Source organism: Castor canadensis, chromosome 5 (assembly GCF_047511655.1).
Source record: "Castor canadensis chromosome 5, mCasCan1.hap1v2, whole genome shotgun sequence".
Taxonomy (NCBI): Eukaryota; Metazoa; Chordata; class Mammalia; order Rodentia; family Castoridae; genus Castor; species Castor canadensis.
The window spans coordinates 66,206,874-66,228,032 of record NC_133390.1 but is presented as its reverse complement, the minus strand read 5'-3'; positions in this window follow the sequence as shown (position 1 = coordinate 66,228,032).

Sequence of the window (21,159 nt, the reverse complement as noted above, 5' to 3'; positions counted from 1 at the left end):
CAACTATTTTTTTGTAAAACATTATAGACCCCCTTTTCCAGTCATATACATTTATAAATTACAAAATTAGAAATATAGTTTACATATATTTGTGACTTAACTTTTAATAGCATATCATGAAATATTTTTCTCTATTATTAAATATTTACCTGCAATATTTCTGTTAACAGTTGTGTCGTGTCCCATGCCATAATTTATTCATCATTGCTCTATTCTTGAAAATAGTTTTGGTGAGAGCTTTTATTTTTTAAATAAGAAGATATTATATGATTCCATCCTCAACTAATTTGTTCTTGCTTTGTGACCATAGTGAGTTTTTGCAACATTAGAAATTGACTGGCAAGGTAATCCAGTGTTATTTCATCTTACAGAAACCATTTGGTTTTCCTGCAATAGCTTAAGTTGGTTTGCTTGTTCAGTGATATAGATCACATCTCTTCACAAGTACCTGTGTGCTCACAGAAATTTATATTTTTTGAAGTGCTTTCATATACATTAACTCACTTGGGCCCTGAGAATACTTTGTGAGGAGGAAATAAAGCAAAAGTATTGAGCCCTTACAATGGGAGCATTGTATGTAGAACACCTAGTACAGTGCCTGGTAAGATAGAGAGAGTTCTGAAAATATTAGCTGTTGCTGTTTTTTGATAGTAATGGTTATGCTACATTCTTTGGTCAAATGATAAGGCAAGAGCACACAAGGGAGGTATGAGGATAGGTAAGAAACCAAAAAAACATGATAGTATTTGATGTCCTCAATGCAAAGGACCTAATGCAGAAACTTTAATGTCATGGAGGTCAATAGGAGAAGGGGATCAGGAACTAGAGAAAAAGGTCAGTTCAGGAAGAATCAACTTAGAATGTAACACATATGTACATGGAAGCAATGCTAGGAATCTCCCTGTATAGCTATCCTTATCTCAACTAGCAAAAATGCTTTGTCCTTCTTATTAATGTTTATACTCTCTCTTTAATAAAATTAGAGATAAGGGCAGAACAGTTTCTGCCTGGAAGCGAGAGGGTAAGGGGGGAGAGGGAACGGGCTGGGGGTTGGGGGGAGAAATGACCCAAACATTGTATGCACATATGAATAAATGGGAAAAAAAAAGAATTTTTTTCCAGTTAGGGATTATTACACTCTTTTATAGATGAAGAAACTGAGACTTAAAAAGATGCAGTAATTTAAATGCGATAAAATGTTACTCAGTGGTATAGCAAGCTGTGGTCTCCTCCCTTCCTGCGTAGCACTCTCACTTCTTCATTGTGCTACTTCTGATGGGCTGAAGATTATTTGTCTAATGTTCTTCACTGGGATTTGACTTCAGTATGAAAGTGAGTTTTACCTGGCCCCTGTTTGATGGCTGGTTGTGGAGAAATCTCTCTGGCAAACTTCAAACTGTTTAGAATTGTGGCAGTTTAAAAGCACATCTGCATTGATCTACAATCTCAAGGTCTCACCTTTGTGTTACTTTTAGAATTTGCAGATGGATACCATCCAGTAAGGATGACTCATCTACATTTGGTTTGTCCATTTATTTTCAAAGATCACATATATCTAGCGTACTTTGATCCAAGTGTCTCTTTAAAATACGAAGCAGGTAATGACCTCCAGCAAGACTAAGGCAAAAAAAAAAAAAAAATCATCTAAATCTAGTGTCTTGACCTTCCCTGCATTTGTATTCTTCTTGTTGACAGAATGTTTGAGTGACTCTCTGCCTTGTCCCTCCCTTTGCTGCACCTAAGAAACTTATGTTAGGCTCATTTTACTGTTTTGCATTTCATTCCTCAGTTTCTTGTAGACTCCTAAGTTATATTCGAAAGTACCACATTTTGTGACCCTTCCTGTTTTCTTTTAAAATCTGTTTATGTTCTGTACATGGTTATTTTATGTCTTCCCCTCTGCCTTTGAATAGTTCTTGTACTTTGCTAGTAGGCAATAAAGGACCTTTTCAATCTATTTTTATTGTTTCTCTAGGACCCACACTTACTCAAGGCTTCAAGATGTTTTTAAACGACTCTAACACTTTTTTTGTAATTTGTAATTATAGTTTTCTTTACCAATGATGTCATCTTGTCATTTTCCTTTTCTAAAATTAAGTAACTGTGATTGATTTCTTTGAATTTCCCTCTACCACCATGATGTGGGATTGAGTTTTGTTACCCATGGTTTAGCTTCAGCTAATATCTCCTTTGTATAGACTCCTCAGACCTCACTTCCTCACTCAGTCATAATGAGTAGTTATAAAGGCTTACCTATTACACACACGTTTTTATTTTTTAAGTCCTATTTTATATTTATAAAAATAGTGTCTAATTTTCTTTTAATTTAAATAATCAGAAAGCCATTTGATTGTTAGTATACACGTAACTTCAGTTATAATGAAAATTATTTTTTTATCATAATAAGGTGGCTTATTATATCTCCCAGCTAACACATGTTATTTTAATTTTTAAAAAATTAGCATAAATTACTTGCACAAAGGGGTTTCATTGTGATATTTTCATACATGCATGTAGTGTACGTTGATCAAATTTATCCCTTCTATATTCTTCTTTTTGTGGTACTTGGGTTTGAGCTCAGGGCCTCGTGCTTGCTAGGTAAGCACTCTACCACTTGGGCCACCCCACCAGCCCTATTACTGTTTTCATCTCCCTCTTTTCTCTCCCTCTTTTAAACAATGTTAGTGGTTATCATTATACTATTTATATATATATGTATAGTACATCTATAATATTCACCCCCTCACTTTCTCCTTTCCCCTTTCCCATCCTGTGGCTTTCAAACAGTTCCCCTTTACCTTTTACCTTGTTTCTTTATTTCCAATGCTATATCTTTGATCTATTAGTTTTTCCTCAGACACTCATAGAATATGTTCATTCTCTTTGTTCTCACTATTTCTGTACTTACTTGGAATTATCTACAAACCTTGAATTGGGCTCATAGTAATTGGTTTCCTATATCAGGACAGAGTGGTTCTTAAGGTCCTTTCACTCACCCACAAGACAGTAAGGTGTGTGGAAGAATCTGAAAAGCCAGATTCCAATTTGGACTCTGTCCCACATATTATTTAGCAATGTCACTTAGTGTCTAGAGATTGAACATGATGGAATTGGGGGGAGATTATAATCAGTTTTTCCAAATATTACACTTTTTCATATATTTCAAATATATCCAAGCCTTTGCCTATGGTTTTTCCATAATGCTTGTATGCACTGAAAGCAAAGTAATTTTTAATTTATAAACCGTAGTAAGGTGATTTTAAAGAACCTATCAGTTGGTGAGTTATACGTAAGCACATTACTAAAAAATATCACCTAAGTTATATGAGGGTAATGTACTTATGTACTGAAGACATAACCTCTAGATTTCTAACCTCATTTGAGTGTAGTATCTTATAATGTGGGCGGTTGCTCACAGGAGGAATAAGCAGGAAAGAATAACTGTTCAGTGATGGAATCTATCATCTCTCATGGCATTTTCTAGAGGTAGCAATAATAATAAACAGTATCCTCTTTCTTTTATCCTCAAATTTAGAATATTTTTAATCTTTTTTGATTCCTCAGCCCCTTTGGGGTAAAAAGTGCTCAAAACAGATATGGCTAATGAATTCCCTTTTACATAATATTCCAGATTGATCATTATGACTCAAGAAGAATCATATTCTTAAGGATTAGGTGGCTTTTTCTGGATTCTATAAGGAAGTGTCCAGTGACTGGTTTGTGAGGATGGCAGAAAGAAGGAATTATAAGTATCTTCTTTGTGTTCTTTAGGACAGTCCTTCTAACTAGCAGGTGCTTTCCTAGGCCTTGTCTGGATTAATGGCCAGTCAAGTTCTCCTGTTTAGTCCTCTTTAGTTGCTCCTTCTGATTCATGTTAGACACATATGTGTCCCACTAATTTGTCACCTTACTGAAATAGCCAAATTATCTTCTACTACATTTGAGCCATGTTCTATAATTCCACCAAGTGTCGTCTTGACCTTTCGCTATACTGTGTTCAGTTTTTTAAAGGAAATCCCTCCCCATTAAACCATCCTTTCCCAAAGTGCCAACAACTTCTGATTACCAAAAAGACTCAAGTACGAGTTTTTTGAGTTTGGTTGAAGAGCATTTTACTCATTATCAAAATCATGGCTATTTCTGCATACTATGCTGCCATCAAATCCTCATTCTTGTATTTAGGTTTTCCAACCTGACTGCTTTTTAGTGATAATTTTTTTCCTTTATTGACTTTTTAGTTACTTATGCAAACAGGCCTCTCTCATTACAGAGCACCAGGCTTCCTTTAAGACATAGCAATGTAGTAAGATATCTTAAAAATGATGTCTGACACAAAATGAGAGCCTGAATTTGGCTTTTCATAGACAAAAGGGGACAGAGCACATTTTTTGATCACCTTTGAATTCTACTTAGAAATTCACTCTTCATTTCCCATGAGAGAACAGGGTTAGTAACGGTCTTGTTATATTGGCCTTGCAAAATCAGCACATAATTGTAATAGAACAACACTAGACAACATGGAATACAGTTGCTAGAACTGGAATAACATGTTCTGAAGAAGGGCTTCATGGTGATGGAAAGTCATGCAAGCTGAGCTTCAGCAAAGTTTTCTGGGCCAAAGGTGCAGTAATGCAATATTAACGTTACTAATAAATATATAGCAATTTAAACTTACTAACTCATTCAATCATATTATTATTAGCATGTTGCTGGTAAAGACTGAAGTATGTGGAAGTTCAAGTGTCATATAGTTAAAAATTGATTGAGTTGAGTTTTCAATCTGGCCTCAGGGTCAACATATTTAACTATTATGCTACATTCTTTTAGGATAAAGAACAGTATTCATATGGGTATCATTTTGTAATGAAATGAAGATTGCCTGTTTATCTTTCCCAGAATTCCCATGTATGTAATCATCTATTAGTAAGCACTCCAAGGGGCCTTCAGCATTTCTGGATTTTCATTCATGGCTCTAAATGGCCTCTGTGTACTTGGTTAACCAACATACCTCTGGTAGTGATTATGATTTAAATGAACTCAACTCCATTAAATGTAAAGCTGTTTGCGAAGATAGGTGGGAGAGAATGACAATGACAATGATGATGATGACAGCTATGTTGCTGGTGCAGTGTGGTTTGTACCCTCTGAGACCCAGGCAACATTTACCGAGCAAAACTCTGAAGCGGTAGCTTTTTAATGCAAGGACTGTACTGTAGCAGAGAGAATATTTGACATTGTGTATGTGAAAGAGAAGAAAAAAAATTTATATATCTTTTGAGTAAATAGGGTCAGTCTTCCAGGGAGCATTCAGCCCAGCAAATATTCTTTTCTCTGATAGAGCCAAAGAATTGTCTAAAATTTTCCATCCATAGTAAAAAGACACTTTCAGATGATATTGTGAAAAAAGCACCCCTTTTTTATATTTGTTATATTGCAGAAGCCAGTAGCAAAATACATAGTTCTTGGACAATGTTTCATTCAGATTCGATTCAATATATTGTTTGGGCTAGGATAAAAAAATTTCAGAAATGAGAAGAAATTATATAGTTAGAAAATTTGGGTATTAATGCCTAGATAGTGTGATATGTAAAATACGGCTAATATGGCTTACCTCACAGGATTGTTTATAATCAGAGCATGTTTATAACTACAAAGCATCATATGTATTTGGGCTTTCTTTATCATTAAACATATATAGCATCTTGATACAAAATCCATTTAGTATTATTTTCCTTTTCAATTTACAGTTCATAATACTTTTACCTTGAGGATGTTTCTAATAAGAATTCTTCTGTGTTAATTCAGCTGAAGAGACTGACTGATGTGTAACATTTACTTGCTTTCTTAAATAAAGATGTGATTGGTTGTTTATAGCACTGTCAATGTTTATTCAACTCTGCTTCTTAGATTCGACATCTCCCCAAGCCTCTGTCTTAAAAAGCTTTCCTTTTCTAGATCCTTGTAAACAAGCCTTGCCTGTCTATCAGTATTTTCCCTCCAACAATCCACAGCTCTGGCACAGTATTTGAAGTTTGGCTTCCCTGGTGCTTTGAAGTCTGACTTCATCTAGCCTGTGTGGGTCCCACTCCACTTTACCATATAGCTGCTGCACAGGAATCTTGCTGTCAGTCGGTTGGTATGCCTGTTCTGCCTGGCCAAGCCATGTGTCTGGGAGCACCATTTCTAGGCTGATACCACTGTCTTGCAGACAAAGTACCGACAAATGGAGCAGTGAGAAACTTGTTGCTCTATAGAGCAAGTGAGCTCAGTGATGCCTGGAAGGGAAAGTTGTGCCATGCTAGAGGGATGTCTTTCTCTCTTGACTGATTGATTGTTTTTTTTAACAACTTTTGATGGAGTTCTGCTTTAGAATTGGTTGGCTGCTTTTCTTCTTGCAGGGTGGGATTCTATTAATTCCTATGATAGATTTTTTGCCAGTGACATTCTATTATCTAGCCAGCCTCCCAGGACAGTGTCTTACAAATATTTATCCCTCAACATCTCATCTTTTCTCACTTTCAAATGAATTTTTACCTTCCTCTCATTCCATCAAAAGGACTTGACTTACTTCAGAACTAACTTTTTCCACTCTAAACAGGCTGTGCTCTTAACAGAACACAGGTTCTGTTTTTCACAATTTTAATCATGAGAAACACTGTCATTAGCTTCTATTACATCCTGTTGTCTCCCTTTCAGTATTGCATTAGGTACATTGCTACACAGGAAGAACAACTTTCAGAGTGTGTGAGTTGGTTATACATGATGGGTGTATGAAATATAGGATGAATTAGTATTTTTGATGATTCTGGGGCTTGAACTTAGGGCCTCATGCTTGCTAGTAGGCACTCTATCACCTGAACTACTTCACCAGTCTTTTTGTGTTGATTATGTTCAAGATAGTGTCTCATGAACTGTTTACCTGGGTTGATCTCAAAGTGCAATCCTCCTGATCTCTGCCTCCTGAGTAGCTAGGATTATAGATATGAGCCACCAACTCACAGTAAATTATTTTCAAGAGTAATTAAATTATTTTAAGAGTAATCTGGAAGCTCTAGATTCTCAAAATATATGTCTTGGACCACCTGCAAGTGCATCATATGGTAATTGTTTACAAATTCCAATGTAACACTCCACTCAAGACCTAGTAAAATCAGAAACTGTAGAAAAGGCTCAAGAAGTTTGCTCAACAGGTCTTCAAGATGATTCTGATAAACCACAACATTTGAGGAGCACTTCTCCATGGGATGAGGCACAATAAAATTTCACCTAGCACCTCAACTGCATGGTGGTGATATTAAATGAAGACTCTCTATACTTGTGTATATTCACTAGCAAATGTGAAAGGAAGGCAGCATGGAGCAGCATTTCTTGTTTTCACTGTATAGTCTAGATGTTATATGTTTTCTACTGATAGGAAAAATATATTTTTCCTACATTGTAATAATTTGACATAAAAGTAGCACTAGTTTCCATAGCAAATATCTCTCCAAATATACAAGGGGTTGGACATAATTGGAGTGTGCCTCTCATAATGAAATTGAATGTCAGGACCACACAAATTCCCTGATTCACACAGCTATGCGGGACCCAGGCTGCTGAAGTCCCAAGAACCTCAGCATATGACACAGAACTTTATCCCATGGTTAGCTGTCTAATACAATGGGTAAGGCAGGGTCTATTTTATGATGAATCATGGAAGCATTGTCCATCACTTCTGATCACATTCCATTGGGTAGAACTAAACCATATGGTCATATCTCAAGTTATGAATACTGGGAAATGTGGTAGAGTTGTGTTCCAAAGAAAACACATTTTGGTAAATAGTAGTCTCTGCTACAGTAATACGTATTTTCCACATAAGTCCTTGATGTTCTTATTGGAGAATTTTATTTACAAATTTGTGTAGTATACAAACTTGGTATGTCTATACTATATCAGAAGTCTAAAAAATAGATCTCATTCTCTTATCTCCCATCCGCCCCAGCCATATTTTGCAAGTGACTTAGAAGGCCAAAATGTTTGCTGATACATATTGGTGACTATCAAAAGCAGGGCATGTGCCACTGAATTGGTGGTTGGATCTTCAATACCTGGTCCCTGATACCTATATAATGAGTAGGATTGACATTTATTATAGCACACCTTGAAACTCATTTTCAGTTATCAGGGATTAAACACTCAAAAATCTCAAATTTTCTGAACTATAAAGATTCATATAGGAATTGGTAGTCATAGGAAGTTTTGTTCTCGTGAAGAGGTATCTGCCATCTCTGGATAGGAGTGAATTTTTCTGTAAAATGGTATGGAGCTAATTATGTGACTTTGAAGCTAAAATGTTATAATACAATTGGACTATTACATATTCTATGCCTGAAATTATTTGTCAACAAATATTTACTGAGTGCCAACTATGTTAAAGACATTGGACTAAATGCTTGAGAACACATTGTACAAACTTTAAGGAGCTCATGTCTATGTGTGAAGGAGGTAAATATATTAATACATAATTATTAAGGAATAAACATTTATATAAGTTTTAAAAGCTGATTTAGTAAAATAATAGTCAACAAATTGATGACCATTAATGAATAGCTTGTCGTAAATTATTTTTGTTCTTGTACATCTTTTCATCTATCCCTTTTTAAATGAAACTGATACACATAAGTCACTCCTATTTGGGAATCAGAAACCCAATGTTCACATGGTACTGACATAAAAACAGATATGAAGACCAGTGGAACAGAATAGAAGACCAGGATATGAATACATGCAGCTACACCAACCTAATTTTTGACAAAGGTGCCAAAAACATATGATGAAGAAAAGACAGCCTCTTTAACAAATGTTGCTGGGAAAACTGGATATCTGCCTGCAAAAAACTTAAAGTAGATCCATGCTTATCACCCTATAAAAGTATCAGCTCAGAGTGATTAAGGACCTTAATATCAGACCTGAAATCTTGCAGTTAGTACAGAAAAGATCAGGGAATGCAACAGAAGAAATAGGCATAGGAAAGGACTTCCTCAGTAGAACTCAAGAGTCTCAGCAACTAAGAGAAAGGATTGACAAGAGGGACTACATAAAAGTAAAAAGCTTTTGTACCACAAAAGAAATAGTCTGTAAATTGAAGAGACCACCCACAGAATGGGAGGACATCTTTGCTAGCTACACATCAGACAAGGGACTGATAACCAGAATATACAGGGAGCTCAAAAAACTAAACTCCCCAAAAATCAGTGACCTAATAAAGAAATGGGAAACTAAACTAAAGTGAACTTTTTCAAAGGAAGAAGTCCAAATAGCTAAAAACATTCATGAAAAAAATGCTCACCATCCCTGGCCATAAAGGAAATGTAAATCAAAACCACACTAAGATTCCATCTCACTCCTGTTAGAATACCTACCATCAAGAACACCACCAACAACAAATGTTGGTGAGGATGAGGGGAAAAAGGAACCCTTATACAATGCTGGTGAGAATGTAAGCTAGTACAACCACCATGGAAAACAATATGGAGACTTCTTCAAAAACTAAAAATAGATTTGCCATATGATCCAGCAGTACCATTCCTAGGAACATACCTGAAAGAATGTGACTCAGGTTACTACAAAGGCACCTGCACACTCATGTTTATTGCAGCACTACTCAGAATAACCAAGCTATGGAAACAGCCAAGATGCCCCACTACAGGTAAATGGATTAAGAAAATGTGGTACTTATACACAATGGAATTTTACTCAGCCACAAAGAAGAAGGAAATTTGTCATTCGGAGGTTAATGGATGGAACTGGAGAACATCATCTTAAGTGAAGTTAATCATGCTCAGAAGGCCAAAAATAGGATGTTCTCTCTTATATGCCGAATATAGACCTAAAACAAATGCAGAAATATTATTGCACATGGGTCATACTAAGAGAAGACAACACATGAGAGGGATAGGGCAAGAGAAGGAAACTAAAAACCTGAATGTGGTTGATGTGCCTATTGTACAGGAATGAATATAGTAATTTTAAACTGACTGAGGCCACTATGGGAAGGGGACTAGGGAGTAGTGAAGAGGACAGGTAGAGATGAACCAATCTGGGTTGTAATACATATATGTTGCAATACACATATACAAGTAATCTCCCTATATAAGTATCTTTATTTTAAACTAGCAAAAATGCCATGTTTTAAAGAATTATTTTGTATGTATTTTCTTCTGTAAAATTGAGAACAGGAGGGGGAAAAGGTTCTGCCTACAAGTGGGTGGGGTTGGTACCAGGGGAGGGGAGGTAGTGGGGAAGGAGATAGGAGGATGAATATGGTGCAAATAATGTATGCACATGTAAGTACATGCAAAAATGATACCTGTTGAAACTTTTCCAGGTACTGGGGGGGGGGGAGGGATGAAAGACAGCAGTGGAGAGGGTGAATTCAAGTATGATATATATGATACATTGTAAGAACCTTTGTAAATCCACAATGTACCCCCACCCAGCACAACAACAATAATAATAATAGTAAAAGGAGCTCAATGTTCTTTTGTTTAAAATTTCAAATAATTCTTGAACAAATTCTATACTCCTGTCTTTACAAAATCAACTGTAAACTAACTTAAATGATGCTCAATGACTGTATCATACTCTATATGGGTTAATTTTAACAGGTTACATGAGAAAAGAATATTTGGAAAATGTTCAGATAGAATTTATAGAGGTTCATATTGTGTCAGATTTTTCTGCTTTATATGGATGTTGATATGTTCTCTGAAGAAATTTATAACTGCAATAGAAAATCAAATGACTATTGATTATTTTTTAGTTACCCAAACTAATTGACATATAAAGCTTTGTAAATCTTTTTAGAAGAGGATGAGTATAAATTAAAAACTAATTAAAGCAGAGGCTTAGAAAGACACCATCTCCAATTCAGTGAGTTATATAATTTGCTGCATAGCAGAAAGATATCCCTTGGTCTGCTTACCCCAGAATCCTGTCCCCAAACAAGTTCTAAACATAAAAATTATTTCAACTACTCATAGCTAGTTTATATAAGCTGTTTTTTCAAAAGTAAATATAATTATTTTAACAAACAAAGATTTAAAAATAAAGAAAAATAGAAAAATGCCATGCAGAAACAGCAGGACTGAGCAGCCTGCTATCTGCAACCTCCATCCTTACTGTTAACAAGCCTTTTATCTTTGAAGATGCTAAACATCTGGGATCTAAGCACTGACACCTATTAGTTACAGTGCTTTCCTTTTACCTTTCTAAGCAATCTGATAGATAAACCTCCAGGAATCCTACAAAATTGGGCCCTTAATTGACCAAATGAATGCCTGTCTCTCTCCTTTTTAATCTAAACTGAAAAGTGAGTTTGCTCCTGTGAGGTGAGATATACACTGGGAAAGATATTCCAGCTGCAGCTCTACTGGTCACATCAATGTGACCTTATAATCTCTCCCCAATCCATTTCCCCAAACACCTGCCAAAACGATCCTTTTAAAACCCACATCCATCTTCACGTGATCCATCCCTCATCCATCTTCACCTACTCATTACAAACATCTCTGAAGAGTTGGAAGATAAATCCAATATGCTCAGGCTTGACATGCAAGTTCTCTTTCCCTTTTTCAGCCTTTTTCTCCCTGCTCTTTCTTACAAACCTGGAACTATAGCTGTGGTGAGAATGCTCCCAATCCTATCACAACTCCTCCTCTGTAATCTCAGTCTTGAAGTCTTTATTTCCCCATCCTGGGCTAATGGAAAATTTTATTTAGTCTTTAAGACTAAAATTTATTTAGTCTTTAAGACTCACCTCAGTAGTGCCAATGACACTATGTAACCTCTATGGTCCAACCAGTCCCTTCATTCATTAATTCAAGAAACATTCATTGAATCTAAATTGAAATGAATCAGGAAATCATCTATACACTGGGTATGTGTTAGTGAACAAGGTTTTATTTTCTCTGGGAAGCTCACCATAAAACATAGAGGTAGGCAATAAACAAATAAGCAAATGAGTAAGATCACTTTCTGATAAAAATAGATACAATGAAAAAAATCAAGCAGAGTGATGAGGGTTCCCACAGAGCTGTGCATGTGGTGAAACATGAGCATGTGTTCTCATTACACTGAGCCCTCTGGAATTCAGCAGTCAAGTGCTGTTCCTTTATTCCCTACATCCACCCTTCCCCTGGCCACACTGAATATATATGAAGGAATGAATAGATGGTAATATCTGCAGTTGTTTATGTTGTGATTGTTTCGTCCAAAAAATAAAGGGATTTATGAAGTGAGGACTAATGCCCCATGACTCTGCAATTTGGGGAGTCAGTGTTCTAATATTCTGAAGCTTTATTCAATTATAATCAAATGTGGAAAATAAGTCAGGGTTGTTTTTACATTTATTGTACAGAGGATTAAGCCACAACTACAATTCACATAATCAAGTATTTTTTCAAATAAAAAGGCAGGTGAAAAGACACCTGATTACATTTTCTAGGATTTTGCAAAGTGACTTTTCAGAATTCACTGGTAGAGTACATGTTGTCTTTTTAAGACTTATTTGTGAAATGGGAAATTTGAATGCTATATGATTATATTTTTTCAAATACTAAATGAACCAGAAATTATAATTCATATTCAATGACAATATTGAAATTTAGCATTTCAAATTAAAACAATTTATATTCATTTAAAAAACCAAATTCAATTAAAATTAAGCAACTGGGTAAAGTTTCTATGAAATGCATTAAATCACATTCTTTCATTAAAATATTTTATACATTTTTAATACAAAGCAAAAAGATAGAAGGAAAGAGATAATAAAATAGCAGCAGAAACTAATTAACTGAAAATACAAAATGGGTATAGAAAAATCTTTAGATAACATCAGTACAATAAGCAAATGCCTGGCAATTTCAATAAAAAAATGGAAAATAAAATATGAAAAAATACAAATGATAAAAGGCTATAAGGAATATTTAAAACTATGCAAAACTTACTTCACAAAGCCTATATTGATATTTTTAATATTCTATTAAATGGAATGGGTTTTTAAGGAAATTATAATTATAAAAATTATTTAAAAATTCACTTAAAGTTTAAGTGAAGAAACATTGTAAAATTAGAAAATAAAGTGCCAAAGGATTATCTCTTCAAAAGTTTTTTACCCTACATGGGTTTATAGGTAGGGTAAAATGAAAATGTTAAGGTGAACCTAATTCTTACACTAACTTAAAAAAAACCCATAATAATAAGATTATAGGACAGACACCTTCCACTTACTGTCATTAAACTGCATAAGCCTCAATACAAAAGTAACAATGGACCACCTATGAACTCACTTATATGTGAAATTTAAAAAGTTATCTTAAAGTAGCATGGCGGTTACCATTGGCTGGGGTGGGTGAGGGAATGGTTGTTGATATATGGGTCAAAGGATGTAAAATTTCAGTTAGATAGGAAAAATAAATCAGAAATATTTTATAAACAAGATGGCTATAGTTAAAAACAATGTATTCTTGAAAAGCACTAAAAGAATACATTTTAATAATTCTTACCACAAAACAACTGATAAGTATGTGAAGTTAATTGCATATGTGAATTAGCCCTTTTAGTCATTCTACAATTTATATTTCAAAACATCATGTACACAGTAAATACATACATTTTTATGTTAACTAATGTAACTTAGCAGAGGTGATTGCTACATAGATATAAAACTTCAAAATAACACAACAATAAATCAAATTCATCAATACGTAACTAGGATATGTTATTATGAAGAGGAATTTATTCTAGGAATGTGTAATTTAATATAAAAATTTTTCTCATATTTCATTATTAGTCAAAGAATGGAACTCTAGATTTACTGCAACAAAACATGAGCATGAAGTTAAGCTACTGGAAAGAGACACATTTACTTCTATTCATATAAAAGCTAAATAACTAAATAGAAAACATAAGAAAGTCAACAACAGCAGCAAAGCATCATCTATAACTAGCAATTGTTGGGATATTTTGCTGTTTATAAAATGTTTAAAATTAAGTGCTTCCAAGTTTTACAAGATGCAAAGGAATAATGGTGATGGATGGGGATGGTGTGTCTACAACATTCTGAATACATTTAATGCCACTGGACAGGACATTGAAAATAGTTGAAATGCTAAATTTTATGATATGCATATTTTGCCACAAAAATAGTGCTTTACCCTAAAAAAATGGTAGAAAATATAAGGAAAATTGAAAAATATATTTGAATGTGGCAACAGACTTAAAGAATAATATTGGCATAAAAATTACATCCTAAGAAGACATAACTCTCTGTTTTCATAAATGGAGATATGTCACTGTTCAATAAATATTAAAAATATGCCAGATCTTTGTAACTTATTTTTCAAATCTTCAGTTTTCAAATTTACAAATAATAATTCTAGAACTCCCTATGTTTACTCAAATGTTAATTAAATAGATGATTTGGAATAATAAAAGACCATGATCACTTCTTAATGTGTCACAGTCTTCTAAATTTTAATTGTGTTAACTAAATGACTTTTCACAAAAACTTCGTGAAATTGATACTCAATAATTTTCTTTGCAGTTGAGGAAACTAAGCAGCCTATTGTTTACACAAAATTACATTACTACTGAATTTCTATGATTTCAAGGTACATGTTCTTAGCTATTCATTATTCTGTATCTCTTTTAAATGATGTTGAGGATGGTAGTGGTGGCCATGATAGTAGTAAGTAATAGTATGTAGCACTGTGTCCCAACTTAAAAATCTGTAGATAAGTAGGCCAATGAAAAGGAAATACAGCTCATCTAGAAACAGATTCTGTGATGTTTAAGTGAGGGGGGAAGAGGAGGGAGAAATGGCCCAAATAATGTATGCACATTAAGAATAAATGAATAAAAAATGAAAAAAAATAGGTAAGGATTGACCAAAGATTAAAAAAGAAAAAGAATGTATTATTTAATACAGGTAGCATTGTGAATCAATAAGGGAAGGAAAGATTTTTCAAGATGAGTAAGTTATTAAGGATTGTTGGGTAGCCAGTTGAAAAAAGTGAAGATAGTTCTCTATTTTGTAGCAAATACATTTCAAATGAAATAGAAATTTAAACTTAAATAAAATAATCTTTCATGACATGGAAAGATTTCCAAAGTATTAAAAACTTTTTTAAAAGATCACAATAAAAAACATTTCCTATGATCATAAAATATTTACTGTCACAGAATAACAATTAATAATGTCTGAATTTATGTATATTCAAACCCATAATAAAAATACAAAAAGATGAACAGATAATACATATAATATGAATTATAGATGGGTAATAATATCAAAATTAATTTAAATATTGCTATCTATAAAATATAAATAAACTTATTAAATCACTAAGGATTAAATTGTTTAATCCTTACAGCATAGGATAGTGGCTCAAGTATGGTCTTCAAAGACATCGATTGGTCTGCTCCCATTTAGTCACTGCATTAATTTAAGTCTCATTCTCCTTCTAATGTGACAATATATAAAATCATAGCTGTTTTCCTGCTCTGCTTCTCAGTGCTGCCAAACACTCTATCCAAAGGCAACATCTACTTGTATTTGGTTCTAATCTTCCTTTTACATTGAGGTATGGAAAGAATATTGGCCAATCATTTGGATACATCACTGGAGATCCTAGCTTTCTCCTTAGTAGCTGTGTATATGGGAAAATCACCTCACCTTCTCCCTTAAATTGGATTAGACCACTACTTTTCTAACAGATTTTTGAAATGGCATTTTCTTTGATCTGTTTGAATATAAGTACCAACAGGAGAGGGAATGGTGAAAGGAGAGGGTAAAGGGTGTGGGTGAATATGGCTAAAGTACTTCATATCCCTGTATGGAAATAGAACTATGAATCTTTTTGAACTTGTTTTAAGAAGGGGAGGATGAGAAGGGAAAGGATTAGAAGGGGTGAATTTGATAGTGGTACATTATATTCAGGTATGGGAGTATCACAATGAAACCCCTTTGTATAAATAATACATGCTAATAAAAAGATGCTTGTTAATCTTTGTTATTAAAAAAATAAAGAAATGTGCTGGTGGGAGGAGGGTAACATGTGTAAGACTTGATTTCAAAGTCTGTCTCCTTTAATAATCTTGTCAAGGTGTGGGCTTTACCTAAATAACTTAACTTTTAAAATCCTGTTTCATGAGAGGGCACTTCTCCTCTCTTCCCTGTAATGCCTCCTCCAGGGTTGTGTGAATGAGAGAATGTAAAGTACCTGCTAAAGAAGAGCAGACAAATGAGTATGCCTTTGTCTTTGCATCATTTTTCCTTCATTTCATACATCCTGTTTTGCCTTAATGAGCACAGAAAAGCAAAAAGCACACTGGCATTCACTGTTTCTAAAGAAATGACTGTGCTTCGTTTCCCAGAGCTATGATACTGAGCGTCTGCTTGCTTCATAGATTGTCCTTGTTCTTCTTGCTAAGATTTGGTTCCCTTTGCCCAAACATACTACCACCACCAAGCCCAAAGCAAAGAGCAATTCCTTTAGGCTCTCCTTTGTCCTTCGTTCAGACTGTGAGTCAAAGTTCAAGAAAAAGAGATTTGATATTTATGAAATTTCTATGCTGGAAACCCATTACCATTGATCTCAGTTCTCTGAGAAATAGTGCTGATACATATGTTCTAGAATTTGGATGTGATTTAGTTGCTGTACAGTTAATTAGAGTAGCACGATTATGAAGTGAATTGTAAACTGTTGCCAAATGGAATATTTGTAAGTTAATGACCCATAGTACCCAGTTGCATCCTTAAAATGTGTGCATACTTTATTTGGTTTTCTAAAATATTGCTAACTGTCAGATGGAAGCTGAATGCATGCTTCTTTCTATTATCGTGCCCCTCACAAAGTTTCTTTTTTGCTAGATTTTCTACAGATCCAAGTGCCTGTAGGCTGACTGTGCCACTTGTGCCGAGTTCCATGATCTCCTGCATATCTTAACAGTGCGCTTGTTCCTGGAGCAGGATGACTGGCATATAGCAATTCCTCAATGACTACAACTAGGACCTCTGAACACATTTACCATCTGTTGGACAGAGATAGTACTTCAGGATACCAGAATGCATTTAATAACTTCTTCAAGGTTCTTTCTTGATTTCCCAAGATGATCACTAAAAATTATTGAATAAAATTGTTTTCTAGCCAGGGCTGTATCAATTCAACAAGAACAAGCCTTGTTTTCCTAAAAAGGGACATCCAGTAGCAGTCTATATTTCTTATTGAGGAATTGATGAATCTGGTTTTAACATAGTGATGAGGATATTCTGATATTTTTCTCACTTGTTTTTACCATTAATAAAGAACACTTTGTGGTTTCAGAAAGGGTTAATTGATCTTTTCATTCACAATGTCTTGTTAAAATATACTACTCACAATGACATATAAGCCAATTTCAGTAAGGACCACAGAAAGTTACTGAAGCTACCTTTCCTTGTTTTCTTTTTGAAAACAAATAATGAAGGAAAAACCATAGAGGAATACTAGTAAGTGCTACCTTTTATATTTGAAGCAGACAGAGCAATTTCATGAGTTTTTTCGATTCTGATCTCACCAATGACAGGCTAATTTGAGGCACTGGGCAGGGTTTTTACTTTAAAGCTGTACCTCATCACTGTCCAGACTCCATAAGGTCAATCATTGTGGGAGGAGATTTTTAGCATTATTAATGTCACTCTTAAGTATCAGATTAATGTGAAGATTGTAAAAATATGTCAATCTAAAGCAAATTTGTTGGCTTTGTGTTAAAATTCAGGAATACCATGACCGAGGAGACTTTTTTGGTGTATTGCTATACACATTAACTATGAGTTTTAACATACATTTTCAGAAATGAATTGTATAGGCATTTTCATGACATTTTGGAGAATTTTTAGCAGCTGTTTTTCAATTTTATTTAGCCTTAAGGAATGCTTGCATTGCAGGCAACTCAGACATAACTGCTTGGAGCTAGTGCAGGGAGTTCCTGAGATCATCAAAAGAAGAACAAAGAAAAAAATGGGAATTAATGGAGCCTCTCAAAGAATGTTGTCAGTTGACTTGCTGGACATTGGATATGGGGGACCACCTTGAATATTCAGGTTGATCAGGTGTTTGTATGAGTGCATAATTAAGATTATGTGATTGTCTGAACATAAAATGAAGTTATAGAGATTGACTCCAAAGGATATACAAAGAAGTAGCAGATAGAAGACCTAATTTCTTTTTTATTTCTCCCAAAGAGTGCTCTTTGTTGGTGGTTTTAGAAGGCCAGTAGGTTGAAGATCCTACCCAATGGAAGAATGGATTTTCTCCAGTCTTAGGCATTATTCATTATCTACCCTTTACCATATATAAGCCATATCTTAATCTCAAAAACTATACTTTAAAGTATCTGGGATATAAATATAGAATTTCTAACTAAATCTCAGAGTCCAAAAACATTATCAACTAGGCGTTGCAAATGATACCAAGGATCTGTTGAACATATGATAAAGGTGGAAAAGAAGGGAAATATTAGAAAATTTCCAAGCAACCACAATCTGACCCTAATCTGTCAATCATGTGTTCATATACCTATCTTTACAATCAATCTAAAGAGATTATAGAACCTTTTAGTTTAATGTAGTTATTTTTTTTCTAATCTGTAGACACCTGTGTGCTATTTTGTCAGTGTGGTTGGATACCATGTTGAGATTATAGACTGAAACACTGGACTTATGACTTTCAACTCACAAATCTAAAAAAAATAAGATATAAGATAAAGAAGAAAGAAGCATTTTATGGAGGATCTACTAAATTGGAAGAATTTTAATAATTTTTTTATTCTAGAATATATCTCAAAACATGCTAATCACTTGAAATTTCAGTCTAGTTAAAAATTTCCCAAGAATTGTGCCACATATAGCACATCAGCTATGTTTGAAGTCAACCATGAGGCTTCTTTCCAAATTAGGAAGTATGGTAGCAATTCCATGTCTTCGAGAATTTTTGAAGTGAAGTTTTACAACATATATAAAGAAATGGGTCAATGATCTAATTCTTGTTCTGAAACATTAGGAGAAAAGGAATGTTATCCACTAAGGAAAGAAGGATACAGAAAACAGAAGCAAAGGTGCAATAGGAAATAGAGTTTTCCCATGCTAATTACTCCATTTGAGAGATATCCATTAGTCACATTTTGTTCTGAAGGCTCTTTCCAACCCAGGATCATATAAGGATGCATTTCCTTCTGTTTCTATTAAACTTGTGATGAAAGTAGAAAAGAAAGAGAAAGAAGTCAGCAGATGTGACCCAAACAGTTTACTCCTTCTCAGTTTTTCTGAATTAACCCACAGTTAGGAAGGAGATTCATAGACAGGTTTTCAATTGACTGAACTTTCCCCATGACTCTTCCCCAACGTAGGTGAGAGATTGCAAAATGTAGAGATAACAGGCCTCAGGAAATAGATGGTTTCTTTTCATGTAAACACTTCTTGTAAAGAAGCCTCATGGTGTTTGATTGGAATAACCTCTTGCATATTTGTAGTTTCTGAGACAAATTCTCCTCTGTGAGTTTTATCCACTGCATTGCATTACGAGAATAGGAATTGGCCTCATGTTCTCTCTCTCTCAACACCGAAGTGTCCCCTCAATGGTAGTTATGAAAACAGCACTACTTAATATTTTCTTTGATCGAATGTTCCAAGGGGAACCCTGAGTGCGTATTGCTTGGCTTTGTTGTTTTCAAACCCTTAGGCTAGAAGCCATTTACTTCAGCATTTAGGCAAGACCATGCTAAATGTAGAATACAGAACAGAAATCCCAATCTGTCGAGTCAGATGGCTTTCACCAAGAGAAAATATTGCAATACTTTAATTTTTCTCAAGGCATTTAAGCAAGGTACATTTACTCTAGTGACACATTGTATTTCCTTCTTTCTCAGGAGAAATTTGGAGTCCATTAAATAGGTCCTGAGAAGAGATCTGAGTCTCTTTTAAAGGAAAATGCATTTAGGAAAGTGGAGGAGTTATGCACAAAAGTGAAGAAATTATGTAGAAAACTTGTTTCTTCCTCTGTTTTTATTCTGTTTTAACCCCTCTCTTCTCTTGTAACCCGATGTGATTGTATTAAATTGTACATGGGCTTTCTTCTGCTTAGATTGTTCCCCCTCTTCATCTGCTAACTCCTAGATATCTTGTGTAAACCGTTCTTTGTATAATACAAGAAATATGGAGAGAAGTTCTAACATCAAAGAATTAGAAACCAGGCTCTCACTAAAATGAATGTGCACTGGCCTATTTGAAAAGTCATGAAGGATAGGGACAGTTGCTCACTCTTGATTTTATCCTGAATATTGCAGCATGTCCACTGTTCCTATATAATGCCCCATAAATTCAAAGAACTCCCATAGTTATTGTGCAAACCCCAGCCACATAAACTAAATGCCAGTTTCCCCATAATGTCTTCCAACACCACTTTTTAAAACTTCTGTTCATTCCCATTATAGATGACCCAAATATATTTGAATGATTGAATAATTTTGTACCATTCTTTCTGTGTCTTTCTGACTTAATCATTTATGTCTTTCCCTTCTGAGGATTTTTGTCTCTGCACCTAGATTGTATCTTGCAATGAAGCATGCTCAATAATTATTCATTTAATTGAATAAAATAAAACAAACAATAGAGTTATGCAGGTGCTAAGGAGGATTGTGAGAGTCCTTCTCTACTATTATCTTTCACTGATGTATTCTTTTCTGTCTTGTTCAGGACCTTCTAATTTTTCATTTCCTTTGCTCTATTAGGGACATTGGTGTGAATTTTGCTTATCTGACCCGGCCCTTTTGACCTTATTCTAATCTACCAGATGCTGACATAATTACTTTTGCTAAGAAGCTGGAGGGCTGTGAGGTGTTCAGATCTTCCTCATGTTTTCTCTCATCTTATTGTACATTTTTCATATTTTAATATTAATCTTTTCATTATAATGATTTTCATATCAGTGGATTCCAACTTTACCAGGGCTGGAAAAAAGACTTATAATGGTAGCAATAACAGAATCTTCTAGGAAAGTATTATCTGGATTAATTTCTGTACCCATAATAATGATGTTATAATTTATTATGATAGCATGGTCAGTTGGCATTTGAAAA